Source organism: Balaenoptera physalus (genome assembly GCF_965194825.1).
Source record: "Balaenoptera physalus genome assembly, chromosome: X".
In the NCBI taxonomy this organism is placed as follows: domain Eukaryota; kingdom Metazoa; phylum Chordata; class Mammalia; order Artiodactyla; family Balaenopteridae; genus Balaenoptera; species Balaenoptera physalus.
The window spans coordinates 92,606,474-92,630,174 of record NC_138903.1 but is presented as its reverse complement, the minus strand read 5'-3'; the positions used below and the strand labels follow the sequence as shown (position 1 = coordinate 92,630,174).

Sequence of the window (23,701 nt, the reverse complement as noted above, 5' to 3'; positions counted from 1 at the left end):
AAGAATATGTGTTGTGTGTGTGTGTGTGTGTGTGTGTGTGTGTGTGTGTGTGTATGGATGGATGGATGTATACACACACACACAATGGAATGTGATTCAGCCATAAGAAAGAAGGGAATTCTGCCATTTGTGACAACTTCGATGAACCTTGAGGGCATTAGGCTAAGTGAAGTAAGTCAGACAGAGAAAGACTAATACTATATGATATAACTTATTTGTGGAATCTATAAAAACTGAACTCAGAGAAACAGAAAATAGAATGGTGACTATCAGGGGCTGGAAGGTGTGGGAAATTGGGAGATATTGGTCAAATGGTACAAATTTCCAGTTATAAGATTAACAAGTTCTGAGGATATACTGTACAGCATGGTGATTATAACTAATAATACTGTATTATATACTTGGAAGTTGCTAAGAGAGTAGATCTTAAATGTTCTCACCACAAAAAGAGAAAGGGTGATTATGTGACAGGATGGAAGTGTTAGCTAATGCTATGGTGGTAATCATTTTGAGATATATAAGTGTATCAAATCAACACATTGTACACCTTAAACTTACACAATGTTATATGTCAACTATATCTCAATAAGCTGGGAAAAAAGGACATTAGATATCAAGCAATTAGGGGGAAAATAAGCTACAAAATTAATGAAAAGCGTATGTCAAGTGTAGAGATAGAGAGCCATCGAGTTAGAGAGAGAAACACACACACACATCCTGGAAGGAAATGTACTTTATATTTACCTTATAATTTGGGTGGTGGGATTATAGAGTAAGAGTTTACATTATATTCATCATAATGGATATGATTCCCTCAAACAGACAACGTTTTAAATAAATGTATATTTTTTTAAATGAGTCAAACCAAATAGAGGATATCACTGATCACTGCTGACCTTACAGGAGGAAAAATGATTATGAGGGAATACTATGAAAAACTGTATGCCAAGAAATTAGATAAAAGGGTCAAATTTGTAGAAAAGACAAACTGTCCAAGTTTGTCTAAACTGACCAAGTTACTAAAACTGACCAAGAAAAAGTAAAAGTCTGAATAGACCTATAACAAGTAAGGAGATTAAATTAATAATCAAAAAACTTCTCAGAAAGAAAAGCCCAGGCTCAGATAGCTTTACTCGTGAATTCTACCAAACATTTAAAGAAGAATTACTATAAACTCAAAAATTAAAAGAGGAGGGAATAATTCCCAACACACTCTATTAGGTCAGCATTACCCTGATACTAACATCAGAGAGAGACATCACATGAAAAGAAAACAACAGACCTGTATCTTTTATGAATATAGACTGAAAAAAAAAATACTAGCAAATGGAATTGAGCAACATATAATACATATTATACATCATGGCCTAGTAGGATTCATCCCAGGAATACAAACTTGGTCTAACATCTAGAAATCAATCCATGCAATACACCATATCAACAAAATAAAGGAAATTAATCACATAATTATCTCAACAGAAGCAGAAAAAGCATTTCACAAAGTCTAACATCCTTTCAGGACAAAAACACTTAGAAAATTAGGAATAAAAGGGAAATTCCTCAACATGATAAAGGGCATCTGTGAAAAACCCAGAAGTAACATCATAAGCAATGGTAAAATACTGAAATCTTTCCCCCTAAGATCAAGAACACGACAAGGATGTCTGCTCTCACTACTTTTATTCAACAATGCACTGGAGGTTATACACAGGTAATTAGACAAGAAAAATAATAAAAGGTATCTAGACTGGAAGGAACATAAAAACTATCTCTACTTGCAGATGATATTATTTTGTGTATAAAAATCCTAAGATATCAACTAAAAACCACTAGAATTAACTAGCTCAGCAAGGTTACAAGATACAAGATCAACACACAAAATCCAATGGTATTTCTATACATTATCCATGAATATACTGCAATAGGAATTAAGAAAACAATTCCATTTAAAAGAGCATCAAAAATAAGAAAAGTCTTAGGACTAAATTTAACCCAAAAAGGACAAGACTCATATTCTGAAAACTGCAAAAAAATTACTGAAAAAGTTTAATGTCTAAAGAGAAAGACATTCCATGTTTATGGATCAGAAGACTTGATATTGTTAAGAAGGAAATATTCCCCAAATCAACATATAGATTTAATGCTATTCCTAGCAAGATCCCAGCTCCTTTTTTACAGGAATTGACAAGTTGATTCTAAAATTTATATGAAAATGCAACAGACCCAGAATAGCCAAAACATTGTTGAAAAGGAAAAAGGTTGGAAGACATACTTCCCAATTTTAAAACTTACCACAAAACTACAGCAATCAAGATAGTTTAGTACTGGCATAAGGATAACATACAGATCAATGGCAGAATTGAGAGTTCAGAACATAAACTTTTGGTCAATTGATTTTCAAGAGTGTCAAGACCATTTAGTGAAGGAAATAATGGTCTTCTCAATGTATGGTGTAGGGGCATCTGAATAGCCACACGCAAAAGGATGAATTTAGATCCCCTACTTCATATCATATACAAAAATGAACTCAAAAAAATGGGTCCTAGAACTAAACATAAGAGCTAAAACAGCAAAATTCTTAGCATAAAATATAGGACTAAATCTTTGTGACTTTGGTTTAGGCAAAACATCTTAGATATGACATCAAAAGTACAAGCAACAAGAGAAAAAATAGATCAATTGAATTCCGCTGAAAATTTAAAACTTTGTGCTACAAACAATACCATAAAGAAAATGAAAAGACAACCCACAGAATGGGAAAAAATACTTATAAATCACATATCTGATAAGGGAATTGTACCTAGAATATATAAAGAACTCTTACAACTCAATGATAAAACACAAATAATCCAACTTTAAAATTGCCGAAGTATCTGAATAGACATTTCTCCAAATTGATATACAAATAGGCAATAACCACATGAAAAGTTGCTCATCATTAGCCATTAAGAAAATGAAAATCACAATGAGATAGCACTTAACACCCACTAGGATGCCTATAGTTAAGGACATAATAACAAGTTTGGGGAAGAAGTGGAGAAATTGGAACCTTAATACTTCACTGGTGTTAATGTAAATTGGCACAGCTGCTTTGGAAAAGAGTTTGGCAGCTCCTTATAAGGTTAAACATAGAATCGCCAAATGACCCAGCGATATCATTTCTAAGTATATACTTTAAAAATTGAAAATGTATGTCTACACAAACACTTATGCAGGAATGTTTATAGCAGCATTATTCATAATAGCCAGGAAGTAGAAACAATTTAAATGTCCATCAACTGATGAATAGATATATAAAAGGTGATATACAATAAAATCTTACTGGGCAATGAAAAGGAATGGAGTAATGATACAATGATCCATATAGATTAATGTTGGAAACATTCTGCTAAGTGAAAAAAACCAGTCACAAGAAACCACATATTGAATGATTCTGTTTTTATGCAATGTCCAGATTGGCAAATTCAGAGAGACCGAAAGCAGACTAGTGGTTATCAAGGGGTTAGATAGTGATAATTGCTGCACATCTCTGAATATACTAAAAATTACTGAATTACACACTTTAAATCAATGAATTGTATGATGTATAAATTATATCTCAAGGAAACTGTTTAAAAATCAGTCAAATCAGTCATTTGATATAATAGAAAATTATTGTTGATGGATTTTTTCCCTTTTCAACCATATGTTTACACATCAAAATCACAGTCCTAGATTATTTGCCAAATCCATCATTCTTAAAGTTAGTCCTTTTAGACATTCTATGCAGGTTGGCAATTGCTGGACTCATTCAACCCAGTGTCCCTATGATTTAATCCTCCAACACCAGGCTCCCTTTTCAGATAATTTGGGTTTTAGGTGCCTTAAGGTGTCTTGAAATGGCATCAGGTCATCAGAGTCTTCACCACGTCAGCCTTATTATGTTCACTCACTGACACATGGTGATATTTGGGGAGTTCTTTTTTCACAATAGGAATGGATAGTCTTAAAGATGAGTTACCAAAATATTTATACTTGGGTAAGTCATTAAAGATAAGTAAAAGCAAAATGGTATTTGTGGCCTTTGTTGACATTCTGATCATGTGATGTTAAAATAGACACATGGATTCATGATTTTAAGAGACTAATTCAAGCCAATACTTCCCTCAATAAAATTAAAATTAGCTTTCCACTGCCCAACCCAGTTCTATATGCAAGGAGTTGTCTCAAGGTTATCTACAAAACACCACAATTGGAACAATCAAAGATTCCGTAAGAGACAATCTGGTCCAACTGAGCTTAGCAAATTGCATTACCTATATAGCAACAAACTGACAGGAACCAATAATTCATCTGCAATTAAAAGAGGACTTTTTTTTTTTTACTGAGTTATAGCCTAGAGACACACTTTACAGATAGAAAAGTTGGCAGGATTTTTATTGAGCACACTGATCTATACTCCCTAGCAAATTGCTCTATTCCTAAGAGCCAAACTTAGTATGAAAAAAATAAAATAAAAGAGCTAATGTCTGGGCATATATTGCTACTCGGTATCTATCCATAGTTATTTTTCATAAAAATTATTAATCCTCCAAATATTTTCAACCTTATATTTAACATTCCCTTGGGCCTACCAAAGGACTGTTTGGACATTGGTAAAATCAGAATAAATCACCTGAACCTCTGACTTTGAAGTCAAGTACAGTATTATGTAAGCGGGTCATAAAATACACCCCCACACATACAGACATGATACAACTACAATCTAAATATCCCTTAATTTAATTAATTCAATAAATACTGAGAATCAACATGTACTTAGCAGGCATTAAGGATACAGTATTGTGAGAAAGACAGACATGATCCTTCTCCTTGTGAAACTAACATTCTATTGAGAGAAACATGTTTTAAACAATTAATTAATTTATTATAACTACAGTAAGCATCAGAAGGAAATATGCGTTGTCCTTAGAGGCCCAATCTAATATGTGGTGGGCAAAGGAGTCTTGCTTGAAGAAGTGACACTAGATCTGGGCTTTAGGATTTAAACTAGGCAAAGGGGATGGAAATGTTCCAGTTGTAGAGAATAAGATGTGCAAGGGCTAGATTAGGATGGTCTGATTCCGCAACCAAAGATAGATCAATGTAACTGAAGCAGAGAATGTGTATTGAAGAGTGGTAGGAGAGAAAGCTGTAGAAGTAAGCAGGAGCCAGGACCTGCAGGGCATCATAGGCATTGGTAAGGAATTTGAACCTTCCCTAAATGCAGGGGGAAGCAAAGTTTTTATGCAAGAAGTGACACCATCTGACTTACTATTTTGGAACAGATCACTCTAGCTGCTGTGATAATAATGGATTAAAAGCAGAAGCAGAGACAGTAGGGTAGCATTCTCAAAATGGTACCGTTTTTCAAAGGTAATATGTTGACATGATGGCCATTAGGACAATGATGAAAAGATATTGCTAAAGCAACATGAAAGAAGAGCTTAAAACGTACAGAAATGGTGGAAGTACACACTACAGAAAAAGTAGTCAAAAAGTGGTACTTTTGTACTTGCTTAACCTCCCAGAAACCACAGACACTTTGCCTAGTTTTTAGATCCTGGCTACTCTTCTGATTGGAGGAAGAAAAAGACTGGATTCAGGGATGTCAGTTTGGAAGCTACTGTAATGGTCCAGATGAGAGATGTTAGTGGCCCAGACTAGAGTGATAACAGTGAAGAAAGAGAAAACAGTATTTATCAAAAGTACCCTAAAGAGGTAACATATCTCACATAACTGATAATAGCCCTTTGTACAAGTTCACACCATCTCCCTCATCTGAGTTCTTCTAAATAAATTCTCTACAGATGTATTACATCTGCAAAACTACAGATGTATTTCTTATGCAAAACAGGGTTGTTACTTGAACTTGACTTGTCTATCTGCTTTGGGGAACTCTGGAAGGCATGGATCTATTTTTGTGGCTCAATTTGCACATGTTCCTCTGGACACTATGGGGGACATATGAATATCTAGGAATGTTGTCAAGCTTCCTACATACTTGAGTTTAAACACTGCAAGGAGGAAGTAATAGGCTATAGCTCACATCTTTACGAAGTATAATAGCTTACTCTGAGCCAAAGTATTGTTAATGCCTTAAACGATAATACTAAACACTTTGTATAGGAATTCAGAGTTTAAAGCAAAGCATTTAATGGCTTGCTTCTCTGAAAAAACAGAAAGAGGAGTTTGACTTTGTCACACAGGCTCCTTTGGGTTGAAAGAACAAAATCAGTAAATCTGGTAAGGAAAAAAAATAAAGAAACAAATATAAACTGAACACTACTGTGTGTCATATACCATACTAGGTGCTCTACAGTATAACTGTATTACAGTATAACTGTACAGTCTTCAGTCAGATTGCCTCAGTATGAGTCTTGGCTGTGTCAGTTGCTAGCTGTAGGCTTCAGGCAAGTTACTTAATCTGTTTGTATCTGTTTTTTCATCCATAAATGAGATAACAATAGTACCTTTCTCTGGTAGGTGCTATTACATAAGGGACTTCATAAATAGAATCACACCTGGCATATAGTAAGCAATCAATAAGTTTTAATTGCTATTACAGATAAGGACATTGGGACCCAAAGAGGTTAATCAAGTTGCCCCAAGATCACATAACTAGCAAGTGGTGGAGCTGATATTCAAAATCAAGTCTTTTGGACTCCAAAGCCATATTCTTTCCACTTTATCATGCCTTAAAGAGTCCCAGGAACTCTACTTGAAAATTTCAGCCACAGCTAAAACACCAAACCACAACCTAGCCCTCTCAGGCTCTAGGTAAGGGGCTGGTATAGGAAAGGGCTCACATTTCCTGATTTGTTCACCCTACTCTAACTATATTTATTTTCGTCTCTGTTTCTGCCCATTCTTTTCAAGGCTGAGTACACTCTAATTGTGTGCTCTATATATACATTTTGGTCAAATGTCCCAAATTATTAATAAGCCAGGGTTAGATTTCCTCACATGGATTTCTTCTGAGCCTGGCACAAAAAGCCCAAAAAAAAAAAATGAGATGATCCAATAAAGATGTTAAAAAAAAATGAGAGGGGAAGGGAGGAGAAGAAAAGAGACAATGAAGGGATAAACTTGTTATTATTATATTAATACTATAATATAATAATATTGATATAAATATTATACTAATCATAAGCCTATTACTTAATGGTATAAAAGTAATCACAAGAACAGAAACTGTCAACAGTAGTTGCCTCTGGGGAATGAGACTAGGCTGTAATTGTTTTTTTTTTTTTTTCTTTTATACCCTTCTCTAACTATATCCTTTTTCGTTATTTTTATGTTTGCTTGTTTGTTGTTTTGGCTAAGGACAAGCATTGCTTCTATAATTTGGAAAGGAAATGGTTTAAATAAACAAGCAAAAAGTAATTTGGTGGATAGGTAGGTGAATAGATGAACATGTAGATAGATGGATGGATGAATAGAAGGAAGTAAGGGAAGATGAAAGGAAAGATGGATGGATAAAGGATGGATCATCAACAAGGTGGAATGCTGTGTAGCCACTGGAAAGAGTAAAATAGGGATAAGTTCAAAGTATGTTGTTGGTAAAGGGGCACAAGCTTGTAGACCAGCATAAAAACAAAACTATTTTCCAAGATAGTTTAGATACAAAAGTAATATCCGCTTATTATCAAACATTCAAATGGTATAGAAGTATATAGAGTGTTATCTCCAATGTATAGAAGTATATATAGTAAAGAGTGTTATCTCCCTTCTCACACCACCTTTCCACAATTAACAGAGGTAACTACTGCCAACTACTTGATATTAGTCTGTACAGATATCATTTTATATATAACATAAATTTTAAAATTTATACTGAATACCCTTGTGTGTATATATGTATGTGTGCACACGTGTGTATATGTGTATTATGTTCATATGCAGATATATCTGTAAGATAAATTCTAAGAATGTTGGATGCAAAGCTAAATGGATTTTATATTTTAAAAAATATTACCAAATATGCTGCAATAAATCTAATACCAATTTATACTCCCACAAATAGCATATAAGAATGTTTATCTGCCTCACAATCTCAACCCACATTGACATATTTTAATTTGCATTTACATTTTCAATTATGAGTGAGATAGAGCAACTTTTCACGTATTTACTACTTATATTTCCTTTTTTCTGTAAATATCTTTTTTCATATCCTTTGTCTTATTTTCCATTCATGTATTTCCTTTTTCAAATGTTTTATAATGAAATTATGCCTATGTTTATTATATGTGGTGCAAATATTTTTTTACCCCTGAAAAGTTTTCAAGTCAAGGACTATTCCAAAAGTGTTCTGAAAGTCAAAAATATTAACTGCCAAGTAGAATGAATTTTCATTCTAAAAATTAAAGCACTAAAACCCAGGTGTCTGAGACATTCTTCTGAAAAAAACAGAGGAAGTCCTTTTTTGTGGAAAAAGGAAAAAAATACAGTTTATGGAAATTGCCATCTTCAATATCATTGACTATTTACACAGTGTTTTGACAATCATTAAGTCAAGAGAATCTGCAGGAATGGGATGGATACACATGCAATACATCAGTGCCTGCCAGTGAGCTGAACCACTTATAGAGCATACTCAAGTTGAGGGCTTCTTTTGTTTCCCTTATGCCTTTGCCATGGGACAGGAAGGTACTTGTTTGGTAAATTGTTCCAGCAACAAAGGATTCTACATTTCTTATTTACAGTAAATGCCTAGCACCTGGAATCAGTCTGCTAGACAACATTGCTGTGAATGCAATAAACTGAACAGTAATTCAGCCCCATCCTGGTCCTTCATCTTTCAAATGACTTAGCTGTTTCTCACCCAGTTTCAAAAGTATGCATTTGAACTGGCTTATTCCTCAAGATTGCCCCCAAAAACACCCTGGCAAGTCTGGGTCAGTACCAATCCCAGGACTAGAATGGAGCATGTCAAGTCTATTCTGGGATAGGCTTCAATGGCTGGAATAATGGCCCCCAGCCAATGGTATGCTGGTAAAGGTTTAACAACTAGCTCTCCAAGTAGAAGGGAAGCTCTTGCTTATTCTTGTGGTGTAAATATTCCCACCATGGCCGATTTCAATCTACCAACATTATGTCATTCAACACAGTGTTGGGAAGAAATGCACACAATCAGCTCTTACTAGCCAGACCAAGTGGTTCCTGCATACTACTATCCTTCACCGTGTTTTATAAACCTAAAAGTATATGTCTTGAGCTACTCCAGAAGCCACCTGTCCTTTGGAACCAATGTATATTCAGACTGGGATGACTTCCATCAAGCAGACTGGGCAAATGCCCAGGATGACAGGCCGTGATGCCAAATGTCTAGAGTTCAAACAACTGCTTTTCCCTTTAACCTAGAAAAGTATAAAATATACAGTCTTGCCAACAGATTATAGCATACCTCCCTTACTGTTTAAAAGTAAAATATCATCAATAGATTATTGTAAGCCATGATTAAATACAACAACATTGCAATGTAAAGGCAAGTTTCTAGACATTACAAAGACAAAACATTAAAAAAGCTTACAAGTCTCAATCAAACTGAAAGTTGTGACAAGCAATTTGGTGATCAGTATTTGACTTAGCAGGCTACCATTAAAGAAAACAATGAGAGACTGTGGGTGGAAACAGAATACAAAAATCCAGGATCTTATTTCCTTAAGAGATCCATAAAACAGGTCATAAAAATGTACGTTCTCATTGCAACAGGAGACATCTGCATACTATTCAGCTATATTTTTGTTCATTGACTAAATAGGTAAGGCCCATTTTTGTGAGTGAGTTCTGCCTTTTGAGATCCACTGGTACTGCTAGCAACCTCAGACAAATTGAGCACAGTACTGAGTAAGAATTGCAGTTAGATCCCATGTAGGACAGTGAGACTTGCTCTGTAGCACAGCCATAGACCAAAAGCCTCACCTTGACCATTGTCCTTCAAAAGCATTACACTGGTTCTCAGAGAAGTAAGATGAGCAAAAAGCTCAAATGCAACCCATCTACTAGTGAAAAAAAGTCAGAGCTACCTTATACTGCTGATAGTTTAGTATCACCTCTCTATATAAAAGCCATATATTAGTGACCCTAAGTGGGGAAAATGGTATTAGTTATTGTAGCTTTGAGAAGAGACAGGAAGTTGACAGGGTTTGCTACATGACTGACATTCTCTTACAACCATATCTGGACATCTGCTCTAGAGTATAAGGCAAAGTTGGAGCAAACACCTTTCTTCCTGTTCACATCTTAAATCAGGATATATTCACAGTACCCTCTGCCGTTCTGCAAAAATATTACACCAACACCAGGAGGGAGAAGAAAGTCAATACACCTGCCATAAGAGACCCACCAAAGATACATACTCAATATTGCAATAAGAGAAGTGTGAATATTATGAGGCAGCCTGCTTATATCACCAAGTCCCTATTAAAGCAATTTCTTCAAAACATGTTTCTCTTCTAAGAAACTGAGGAGCAAATAAGCAGAAGACAACAATTGTAATCAAGACTTCTTGAATGAGATACCTTTCTCTGGAGCTCAAGATACCCTAAATAACATGATTTCATTAAGTGAACCTGCATAATATTTGGTTTCAGGCCAGAGAGCCTTTACAATAGAAGAACTAAGGCATGACTAATGTAAGGGATTCCCTAAGGAGGTTACAATGGTAAGTCAAATTAAAAATAATATAACCAAATCCAAATCTCCTTAATCACACTTCATCCACTGACAATGTATGGCAAAACTACTGAGTACTGTTCACAGTACATCTTGCTAATGGGTCATATATCTCTTCCTTTTCTCTCTGTTCCCTTCCTTCCTATATCAGGAAGAACCATTTGATTGGCTACTACCCACTCTAAGTGAAAACAAACATTTCCTAATATATATTTGCTTATTAAAGTTGGAACCATAAAGTCAACCCGGGCATAATCTCTTGAGGTACTTGATTGACAATCATGAGCTGGTTTCAAAAGTTTCATGGCATACAAATGGATTATTCCATGTCAAAGTCTGGTAAGCACAGTCCAAAAGCCAAGCATGGGTACTAGCATGGGTACTAGCATGGGTACAAGTATGGTCCAAACATGGATACTAAACTGACTTCCAAGTTGACCTTACCATCTCTTTTAATGCACTTACTATCAGTCATTTTATGTTCTTAAAACCTTTCATGGATCCCCACTGTCTTTAGAATAAAGGCTAACATCCTTAATATGGTCTACAAGGCCCCTCACAGTATGACTGCTGCCTTACTGCCCAGTCTCACATCCAGCAAAACTCCACATAATTTCTTATGCTTCAGCCACACTTCATAAGATCCCTAGAATATGTCATATTTTTTCTCATTTCCAGGACCCCACACACGTTCTCCCTTCTGACTAGAATGCTAGTACTTTTTCACTTAGCTAACTTTTCTCATCTTTCAAGTCTCAGTAAATATACAAGTCCTCCAGAGTGTTTCCTCTGATTTGCGGGTCTGACAAAAATCCCTCCCTTTAACATTTCTATTGCACCTGAATCTCTCCATGATAACGCCCAGCACATTTGTGAATATTTCTTCAATGTCTGTCTTCGTTTATTTGTATATCATCTTCTCCATGGTATTTAGTGCAGTATTATGCATACAGAAAGTGGTCAATAAATACATAGTTCTTTAATAATCTTTAATAATCTTTCTTGGATAGTAATACAGATAACTCCTCCTTTGTTTGTACATCTTATCCAAAGCCTAAATTAATGGAAACTCTGTAATCAAAAAGAATTTTACTACTGTTCCTACTTTTGAATAGGTGAACGTGCTTTCACCGTTCTATTTTCCCAGCACAATACTTGATTTACTAATACTCTGAAGAGCTTTGTAGCTTCTAGTTCTATACTACTGCTGTACATACAAGATACTCATTAAAACAAGGCTCAGGCTTGATGGCAGTTTTCCTTTGCTAGGTTTCAAGTCAAAAATACCTCTAGGAAACAAATTACTGTTTTCTACATAAAGCATGAGCTGGCAATGCTAATTCTTTTGTCTTTTTGTTAGTCTTGTAGATAATGATTTATGTTGCATTGCTGTTTATGCTATTCTCCACTTTTCTGTGGTTTTTAATTTTAATGAGGATTTCTATCATCTCTTCCCTCCCTTTGCTCCCAACCAGCTTGTGCTTTATGTCACCAAAAGGGTTTTGTTTGCATTTTTTCTCTCTCTCTCCTACTGCTGATTTCTTAACATGAGTTTTCCTTCCCAGATGCTGTTCTAATAGACTTCTGATCACAGCATTTCTATTAACATACACCTGAGACTTGTCAACATTTAAAAAGCCAAACAAAACACACAAAATAACCTCACATCTCACAGAGATGAATGGACAACCTAGAGGCTCCCTCGTCAGCACTACTTGTTATGAGTCATAGAACTTTCCCTCAGTCTGGAGTTCATTGAGGAATAAATGGGCCTTCATTTTTGCCCAATTCATTGGGTATCTCAACCAACCTCTTTAAATGATTGTGTGTGTGTGTGTATATACACTAAATCCATGGAAGTTATTTTTAAAAACTCTATCTGGGTTTAGGGGACTCTTCAAGGTAAAAATAAACATACAGAAGGTTTATTTTCTAAATCAATAATTCTCCTGCATGGATCTGCTCATTCATTTAAACTAACCATCACTACACACTGTGTATAAATCATTCTTCCAGGCCTCATGGAGGACACAAACTTAAAGGCATGGTCCCTTCTCTCAAAGTCATTTCAACTAAAACGTACAACATCTTATCACCCCATTCCACTCCATTTCTATCACCATCTTCAAAAATAACTCCTCTGCTCTCTTTCTTTAAAGCGCCTATAAATGAATTCTGCCTGGTATATCTAGTTCCACTCTATTCCTTCAGCCTTTACAAACGAATATGTTTTCTTCTGTATCTGCTGAGTGTCCTTCACACGTGTATGCTATTAATATTATTTTTAAGTTGTTAGGAAAGACCACTGAGCCCCAACTACCATGATACCTACAGTCCCAACCATTAGTGTAACTCCTTTAGGTTAAAGCATTGTCCCAAGACCCCTCTTAAAATGTAATTGTTACTTGGAAGTGACAGCACATTTTAAACCATAATATGTAACCATAAATATGTGCATAGATTAGTTTATCAAATATAGGAACAAGAGATTTTATCATGGAAGGATAAAGTTCAAAGGAACAATGCCTATCAGAAAGCACAAGTCTAGGAAAGATGCTAAAGTGGGGTCTATGACCCAACCAGGACCTAACACAAAAGCACCAGGTAAAGGGATTTGAAATAGCTAGGCTGAGGAGAAAAGAATACCAAAGGGAAACATCACTTCCCTCACAATTCTCTTAAGTCAATCCTGCATTTCAACATCCCACTTTCACAGGAAAACTCTCCCCTTATCCTAGATCTCAAAACCTGAAAGGGCAATGAATATGGAGATGGCCGCAACTAGCAAGTTCCCTGTGTCCATACCAGTTGCTGAGAATCGTGTGCAAGCCACAGAGCTGTTATAAAAACTGGCTGCACACCACTTCTGCTGTTTGCTGCTCCCACCCTACCTATAGTCCTCTGTCTTCCAGCAGTTATAATAGATGGGCAGGTGGAGAACACAAAAAACATCTAAGCCTTTGGTACAGGAACACAAGACTACTGATATTCTCCATTACCAGGATCCATTACTATAATTATAGAAGGATATTTTTTTAATCCAGAAGAACTAACTCACTCACTCTTTGGAGGACAGCCATTGGTTGACATTTCATTAAAAATGTACTGAAAGAACAATATAATGCTTAATCCTAAATATTTCTGAATCCTAACTACCCCATAATTTCTGTGAAGACAATTTGTCAATTTCTAGACAAAAAGAATGTTTAAAAAAATTCACCTAAAAGATTACTATGAGTAATGGTAAAAATACAAACTCCATTCATCTCTCATTTGACATTCAATAGGCACTTAAAACTCAGGCTATCCAAAACAGAACTAAAAACTTTCCCCCCAAAATCTGCTGTTCCTCTCATGATTGGTACCTCTGTTAATGGTGTTTCCATTTACATCTTCTCCAAAGCTAGAACCTTCAAAGTCACCCCAAACTTCGCTTCTTCACGGCACATGAATCTCTCGTATATTTTCCATCTTCTCTGTCCCATGACCATTGCCTTACTTCAGAGAACCATATTTTCCTCAATTGGGCATTTACCAAAGCCTCAGAAATGGTCTGGCTTCCTCCAATCCATCCTTCATTTTGCCTGAAGGTTTAGTCATCCCTCGGTATCCTCAGGGGATTGGTTCCAGGACCCAACAGGGACTCCAAAATCCACGGCACTCAAATCCCATAGTCGGCCCTCTGTATCCATGGTTCTGCATCTGCAGATTCAACCAACCATGGATCCTGTAGTATTGTATACACTATTGAAAAAACTCTGCATACAAGTGGCCCCTTGGCAATTCAAGCCATGTTATTCAAGGGTCAACCGTATTTTCCTAATAAATACACTTTACCAGGTCTCTCTTCATTATAAAGTTCTCTCTAGCTACCTGCTAATTCCATCATGAAATCCAAGCTCATACATGCAGTGGGAAAACCTTCCATGGACTTAGGTCAACCCACCTCTACATCTTCTGCCTCTCTACTCACCCATCCTCAGCCTCAGCTATTTTGAACTCCTCACTGTTTTTAAATCCCAGCCTCTTTTCTTACTCCGTAATTACTGCACATGGTAGTCCCTCATCCTACAATGCCTCTCTCTGTCCTGAAAATGCTCTTCCTTTACAGACACAAAATAGTAACAATCTAAAGTCTTCTCCAAAGCCACCCTCTGGAAGAGCCTAGGTACAAAAGGAGGGGACAATAACAAGGGTGTGCAGACAAGCCTAGCCAGGTACACTCAGGGGCATAAGAGCCAAACTAAACAATTTTCTTCACTTACTTCTGATGGAAATTTAGCATTTCCTTCCATTATGAGTCTAGGCAACAAACCATAGTAGTATTACCTGAACCTGTAACTTTGTCACTAATAGAAATCACAGATAATTTTAGATCACATTATAATTGTGGCAGATGTCTCGAAATATTTACATTCATCTACTACTTCAAGTTATGGTAATATAATACTTGCTGCTAGACCTCATTAATGTGCTAATAAAAAGCATGTAAATTACTATATAAAATTTGTTTTAAAAATATTTTGATAACTATTTCAATATAATTGGTTTCCTTTGTGATCCTGTGTATTTTATTTGAACCAGGTATTAATATTTTTCTGAGAAGAGATCTGTGGGTTTCACAAGACCACCAAAAGGGACCAAAGCATCAAAAAGTTTAAGAATACCTCCTCTACAACAATGCTTTTCATGTCAGCCTGTAATACAACTGAGACAACTGAGATTCCTGGGCTCTATCCCCAGAGATTCTGATTAGTTTGCTAGATAAGGATCTTCATTTTGAACGAGCATTCCCAGGTGAGTTTTATATAGGAGCTCCTTGAACACTAGTTTGATACTGATCTAGGAATATATTACCTAGTTGGAACATTTGTACAATCTGATGACAAATGGAAAGTTGTTACCTTTTGAGAATTACTCTCTCTACTCTTTAAGACTTGAATATTCTCATAGCTTCCTGGATCAAGAGAGAAATCTAATTCTTAACAGTATATTCAGAGAATATGTAATCCTGGTCACTTTCGTGAGGTGGAGTGTAAGAGAAAAAGACAAAATAGGTCAAGCATCAAGATAGCCTGCAGAGTTGAAATATGTGAAATATGTTGGACCTTCTCCAACAAGCTAAAGAAAAATCACTGACAGTTGCCAGATTTTCCTTTTTATCTTCCCTCCAACTTTGGTAAGTCTACCACCATTGCCACCATGATTATCATCATTAAAATGCATTTCATATCCATCCAACTTTCTCCCATGCCCTGTGTTGTCCCTATCTCGGCACATGGCATCTCCAGCCAGCCAGTCAATGCCTAGGCATCACAACTGACTCCTCCTTCTAACTCCCACATTAAATCCAACTAAGTCTAATTAACATTATTTCCAAAATATCTCCCAAATCTGACGTTTCTCTTCATCTCCCCTGGAATCACACTGGTTGAAGTCACTACTATCTCTCTCCTAGACCACCACAGCCGCCCCCAACTGTTTTCCATGAATCTTCACTTACACCCAACTCTGTTCCCTATACAGCCTCCAGAGTAATATTTTCAAAACATAAATCTGCTCATGTCACTCTCCAGCTTAAAATCTTTCAATGACTCCTCATTTCTTCTGGATACACTCTAAGTGCCTTAAAATGGCATCATGTAAGAGGCTGCATTATCTTGCTGCCTTGCTACTTCTCTAATTTAATTACCTTCCTCCTCATTCTCTAAACTCCAACTACACTGCCTTCTCCCCAGGTGCTCTTTGCCACCTCAGCAGCTTGGCACATGCTGTCCCTTCTTCCCTTAACACTTGGTCCCCCAACTTTTTACATGGTTGTCTATTGCTCATCCTATGGATTTCTACTTAAATGTCACCTCTTTGGAGATGCCTTCCTTAACCATTCTACTTTAGTTGGCCACTCCTCCCTTCACTCTCAATCAAACGCCCTGTTCATTGCCTCCACAGCAATTATCAAATGTTGTAATAATATATTTATTTACTTGTTTACTGCTTGTCTTCACCAATAGACTGTAAGCTTCAAGAAGGCAGAAGTACACCTGTCTTATTTGATATTTTATACTGTGTCTTTCACAGTGCCTCATAATCCTAGGTGATCAGTAAACATTGATTGATTGGATGAAAGAGCACTTCCTTCAGTGTGCTAAGTCTAAACAAGGCAACCAAGATATCATAACACTCTCAGAAGCTGTTTCATATACAATGGTGTTAGATAGACACCAGTGATGGAGACAAAGGTATAGAAACTTAGGAAAGGAAGAAACACTGATTGAATGTTAGAACTAAATATTAATGTATGTACAAATAGAAATTATATGCATAGTGTTGGCAATAAGGGAGAGGAATATAAGGGAGTTTCAAATTTAGCCATAATAGTTTCTTGACTTCAATCCAACGAATGTTTCTTGCTTGCTAGAACGAGAAATGTTACTCTTTATGTTATGTTCTAGGGATATAGAGAGGAATGAGACAGGGAAGCTACATAAGGACAGGCATTCTTGCCTGCTTTGTTCACTGCTATCTCTCTCTAGGCCTAGAACAGTGCCTGGCAAAAGTAAGTGTTCTATAAGTATTTGTGGAAGAAATTCAGGGAAGAAGGCAGGCATGAGCCCTGTCATAAAGAACATCAAAGAGGAGACAGATAATAAACAAATCAATTACAACAAGTCAGGATAAATACAATAATACAAGTATGAACAAAATGCGATGTCAATGCTGCTTCAGTTTAGCAAATAAAACTCCAAACACGTAAAATAGTTCCCATACCTCCTTTAAAAATAGCTTAATTTATACCCCATCACACAATATCATCTGGTCTTATTCTTAGCCAATGTCAGAACTTCAGGCCTTGAGGAGAAGAGAATTTCTTGAGTTTACCAGTAGCATAAATAAGATATACCCCCAGATTCTACTAAGTCATACATACAATCGTATTGCAGATAAAAGAAACATGCTTCATAATTTAAGTGCAGCAATGTTTCTGTTTTGATATTATCATAAATAAATTACTTTTGTTCACAGTGTTATCTGACCTTCATACAGAAACTGATTAAAATGTTTTTCCCCCACAACAACAACAACTGTAAATGAAAGTTGAAATGAAATATGTGGCCTAGCATCTCTGTACAGGAGCTTTCCTGTTTAAAAAACCACCATCAGAGATGGAAGAAACCTAGGAAAGCTCATTTCTTTTTCTACAATCAACACAATTGCCTTTTACAAAAAGGATATTTCATCATTCATGACAGCACGTTGTCACTTCCAGGGACAGCTTCCATGTTACTCGGTGAGTATTTTTACAGCTTATTCACAAGTATTATTTGTATCAAAATGACTTGTGACTTACAGCTAGGACAAATATGGAAACAAACTGATAGGCTATGTTATATTATGTATGCATACTTTGGGGGGGCACAGAGGTTTACTGTAGCACTTGTCTCTTTTGTGTTTCTGTATCTTTTTGTTGGTGATGGGGATTGAGGGGAGTGGGAAGATGTAGACGTTCAAGCCTCTCCTTCTTTATTATTTAATGCTAACCCAATATTAATACTATTTGTGTTTTCCTGAAAAATTTCAAAGTGAAAGGAATGGAAGCAGATCAACCAGACAACAAACTCATAAAGCAAAGAGGAAAGAAGAAGGTAAGATGGTTTCTAGGTAGGTCAGAATAATTTCAGACATTTGTCCAGCAGTCTGTAGAATACAGTTACTTTCATTTTGTGTATATGTGTGTGTTTCCTGGTAATGGGGTGCAGAAGAGTCCGGTACCCTTAGAAATCATTGGCACTATGAAAAATTTCCTGGTCTGGGTCTATTTTCCAGAATAAAGGTCAAGGTGTTCCATCACCTGTATGTTAAGGACACTCAGTGAGATTAGAGGAAGGGGTGTGAACAAACTGAGGGAACAAAACCATCTCATAGATAGGGATGTAAAGCACAGAATCATGAGCTTTTAGAACTGTGAGGGAACTGAGTAGTCATCTACACCAATCTAGCTCTTTGAAAACAAGTCAGAAAACTGAGGCCAAAAATGATCTGTGTGAGATCACACAGGTAGTGGCAGAGCCCAGCCTAGAACTCAAGTCTCCTGACCCACAGCCCAGTACTCTTTTGTCATCCCTTGATCATGCTAATAAGATTCAGATCATAGTTTGTCTTCCCTGATATGTGCTGCATTTTTTAAAAAGCAAGAAGCTCATGTACTGATGTCCCGTTTCTGATCATTGCTGGTACAACATTTGATTCTTGTTAGATGGGGAAAGAGGGAATGTGATTTAGAGCTCCCATCATCTTTTTGAGAATGTTCCATCTAGTTAAAAACAAATAGGTTCATTCATTCAAGAAGTGGTGATTTTCAAAAAGTATAACAAAAGCCTTGTAGTAAAATATTCAAAACTTCTCTGATAAGTGTGTCAAGGATAAAGACCCAACTCAGGCTAACACAGGTGACAGAAAGGGTGACTAGTATAATAATTAGAATTTACTTTTATTTCTACTGTCAATGTTAACAATTTATGTGAAATAAAGCCTCCTGCCTTCATTAATGTCAGTGAGCAAATGATAACTTGTTAAAATGTCCGTGAGTCTTTTATTTCACTCTAGGAATAAAGGCTGAATCTCATAACAGGTCTCAAAGTAGAGGGTCTTATTAAGGTAAACAGGTGCTTTATTTTCACAACACAAACTATGTCAGGTTCTTGTTTTTCTTTATTCAGTTTTTGCAATCTTTAAAATTTTTTAAACATTTTAAGCTGTAGGCTAGATCTTTGTTCATGCAATTGCTATGGTTTGTCTTTGCTAAAGATATTAGCTCTCTTTGAGTCTTTACACATAACATTATTTACTAATAATTATCCCCCAAAACTCCATGCCACAAAGTAGAAAAATACATCCTATGATCAGGTGTTATTAAGAGATGAGGTTATGTCCATATGGCACAAAAATATAAAATTAACCTTGGAGTGTTTTCTCAATACCTCCAAAAGGCAGACTGAACAGCTATGTTTCATGCCAATATAAAAATGAAAAAATTAAAAAACTTTTATTCTCTATTTGTAGAAGTCATGTCTTAGAAATATTTTTCCCTTCTTAAGACTCAAATGGCATGCATAGCTCAAGAAATACGGTGACCCCAAAGCAAACATTCAGGCATTGAGATAGCAAGGCTCTCTGCTCTCTAAAGTCACAAGCAAAGAATATTTAGAAGTCAAGACTCCACAGACTTAAGAAATGTAGACGCTAATAAGTTATTTGCTTGTCTTCAGGAACCTGTCCATCATTAATCTAATTTAGCTCAGTGAACTTTGCTTAGTATACTATTCCGAATAGATCATGTTTTAGAAGCAAGAGTTATCCATCCAAACCTCCAAACAAATTTTTCTACAACACTTGAAAAACCTGAGAGTGAATAAAACTTATCTGGTCTAAGATAATTTAGGTTTCTAGGTTCCAGAAGTAAGTTTAAGACTGGAGATTTCTGCTGCATTTCAAAACTATGGACTTTCAAGAATGCTCTTCCCTTCTTTTCAATTCCTAGCACCAACACAAGGGTTGATCCTGGATATGGCCTGGACCACAAGAAAGTGGAGGATATAACTCTGGGAATTGCTGTCTTTTACACATTTGTCAGAAAGCTCAAGGGTTGTACTGTTGAACTGAAAAAAGGCAGGGCTCAAGAAATAGAGGAGACAAGAAGCCTAAGTGAATGTGGCGGGGGGAGGCATTAAGCTATTTAGAAGTTAGTGGGTTTTCAAAATGCTGTAGAGACCTAGAAAATCACAATGTATGGAAGGTTTGATTTCTACAATGAGTGGAGAGCCAGGTGTTGTGCAGCATGGGCTAAGGACAAATGAGGATTCAGAGTTCCTCAAAGCCCTAATTTTTCTCTTTTCAGGTATGATAGAATGGAAATGTATTTCAAAGCAATCAAATAGAACACTTTGTCACTAAAAAGAAAAAAATTCACCAGGCTCATTAAGCACTAGTCACATAATGAATACCTAGTACAAACTCGAAGCAATCCTGCTTCCTTCTTCCCCCAGTTTTCTTGTGGCTATTGGTGGGTAAGCTCAGTTGATTAGGGAACAATACTAATGACCCAAGGGTCAAAAGTATGATTTCTATTGTCAAAGGTTCTCTTCCCTCATGGTTAATTGGCCTTTCTTTGTCCTATGGCTATAGACTAAACCCCCTGCAGCCACCTTACAATTACATGCTCTTGGTCAGGATGCATATTTGTGCTAATTCCCTACTATGGCTGAAAAAACACTTTGTAACTTGGTTCTTTTATTTCACTAAAAGTGAGTCAGCAGCATTAACTGTGTGGTGTGGGCCACTCCAGTAGTACCTGGGCAATCTTAAAAGATTATTACTATAGGCAAACACAGTGAAGAAGGAGAGGTGTGTCTTGGCTTGGGCTGCTATAACAAAATACCATAGACTGGGTGGGTTAAACAACAGGAATTTATTTCTCACAGTCCTGGATGTTGTGGTGTACAAGATCAAGGTGCCAGTAGATTCGGTTTCTGATGAGAGCCCTTTTCCTGGCTTGCAGGCAGTGGCCTTCACCCAGTGTCCTCGCATGGCCAAGAGAGCTAGGAAGTTCTGATCTCTCTTCCTCTTCTCATTAGGGCACTAATTCCATCATGGGGGGCCTCTCATCAGACCTTATCTAAACCTAATTACCTCCCAAAGGCCCTGCCTCCAAATACCATCACACTGAGGGGGGTTGTGCTTCATGAATTGGGGTGGGGGACACAAACCTGCAGTCCATAACAATGTGCTAATGTGATTTCTCTGTAGCCATGTTTCCCAAAGGGTGATCTGCAGATCACCTGCATCAAAATCACCTGGAGGAGTTCCAGTTAAAATGCACATTCTTGGGCCCTCATCACCAGATCTACAGGAGTGGCACAATTTCTAGGGGTGGAGCTTGGAGTTTCATTTTTAATAAATCCCCTTCCCTCAGGTGATTCTGATATACATTAAAGTTTGAGAATCACTGGCTAGAGCAGTAGTTCTTAACTAAGAAGTAGCCATCAGAATCCCCAAGGAGTTTTATTAGAATGCACATGCCTGGGAATTCCCTGGCGGTCCAGTGGTTAGGACTCCGCGCTCTCACTGCTGAGGGCCCAGGTTCGGTCCCTGGTTGGGGAACTAAGATCCCACAAGCCGCGAGGCATGGCCAAAAATAAAAAAAAAAATTTCAAAAAACCAAACTCATAGTGCTGTTCCCATTAAGGGCATTCAATAAAAAAACATTTATTAAAAAAAAAAAAAAAAGAATACACATGCCTGTCCTACAGCCCCAAGTGTACTGAGTCAAGATCTCTTCTGAGGATAGACCTGAGCATCTGTGGTGGTGATAGTAGAAGATAGCTAATGTGATGCTAGTAAACCAGACATTGTCCTAAACCCTTTAAATGCACTACTTCATTTAATCCCCACAATAACCCTTTGAGGTAGGTACCATTATGCCTCATTGTGCATGGATGGTGACTGGAGCAGGATCACAGAAGTTAGGTGACTTACCCAGAATCACACAGCTAGTAAGTGGTGATTCTGCGATGGTACATTCCTGGAGATTTATTTCCAGTCCTTTGAAGGCCACCACATTTTAAAAGTGCTCCGATCCTCTCACATGACAAAGCTTAAAAAACCTGGAAGGATGCTGTCCTTCCCTTCACTGTGTTCAGAACTGGGGAGCTATTTTTCAACAACCTAATAAGGATTAACCCACAAATGAAGAGAAAAGCAACTCAAAATAGAAGAGGTGCACAAGGTTCTTAGTCAAGTACTTTTAGTCCTACTCAAGAGGAAAAAAAAGAACAGTGAGAAAATTGCTTTTAGAATTAAGAAAGGAAAAAAGCTTGGACTCAGACTCTAGAATTTTCCAAAGAAGAAGTGGGAGGCCCATCACAAACAACAAAATGTTTTGGGTCAAATTAAAGCATTAAAAATGAATGCCTACATGATAACCAAGATGCTTGACTTTACAGCCCAAAGAAAATTCTCGTGGGTGTTCAGATAAGTTGCTTGTGACCTGACAGCTGGCTAGTGCAGGAGATGAAATTTCACAGTCCTAACAGCAGTTTAGTTTAGTAGCAATAATTTAAGAACTGCGAGGAGCCACATACACTGCAAATTTAAATAAATTTAAGCAACATCTCTCAAAATACTGACCTAAGAAACTTGTTTATTGAAACTTAGGGTGGGATGTGGGGATGAGGGGTATGCTACAGGCAGAATAATCTACTGGGGAGATTTGGAGGGGGGTGTCAAAAAAGCAAGAGGGAAAAAATGTGCACTAATATCTCCATTAGCCACTTTTCTCAAATTAGAGCTCACTCTATGATGCTTTCAGCTCCATTTGTGTCAGAATCTCTCTCCCCCTTCCAACTTCCAAAAACCCTCTGATGTGCAGCACTTCTAATTAATCTGCCAAATTATCTCGGTCTACTGTTCTGCCAGTTTCAGTTATACCTTATAAGACATACAGCCACAAAATGCCAATAGAAAGACAAAGCAAAACACGTTTATATCACCTCTAATCATATTCAGGATTGATGTATCGATTAAACCTCACCGTGACCTCCACAGTGGAAGGTTGCCCTGCCACTAGTCCATTTTATTATTTTCTTTCCCCCAGCCCTTTTTGGTCTCTCATTTTACATGTCATCACTGTAATCCTTCTTCCACTGTGTCACTTCCTATATAAACATCCGTGTTTTGTCATAGCTTCTACATTTGAACAACCATTTATTTTATAGACATTACAAGTAAAATACATGGTCCTGCAAGGAATATTACAGTTGCACCTCAGGCCTGCATACTTTACGATGTCAACAAGAGAGATCCATTAATTTACAGTTTTGTGTTCAGTAGGAGAGCCATATAATATTCTACATATATTTAGTTCTCCTGAATGTAGCTTAATCAGTATGGCACTTCAGGCAAACTGAAATACTGAAGGCAACATAAAAGTAGGATTGTCAGACCAAGA

General features: G+C 36.9%; 1 protein-coding gene across 3 annotated transcripts in view; it reads right to left on the bottom strand.

Moving 5' to 3' along the window:
- The window catches only part of IL1RAPL2 (interleukin 1 receptor accessory protein like 2), a 1,100,174-nt gene that overhangs the window by 1,027,793 nt on the left and 48,680 nt on the right, over positions 1-23,701 (bottom strand). For 2 of the 3 annotated variants that reach the window (XM_082447591.1, XM_082447594.1), the window contains exon 1: positions 1-23,701. This exon is cut by the window's left edge and continues 14,024 nt beyond it. The exons of the other annotated variant lie outside the window; for it this stretch is intronic. The gene's annotated coding sequence lies outside the window, so the exon portion shown is untranslated. 3 annotated transcript variants of the gene reach the window in all.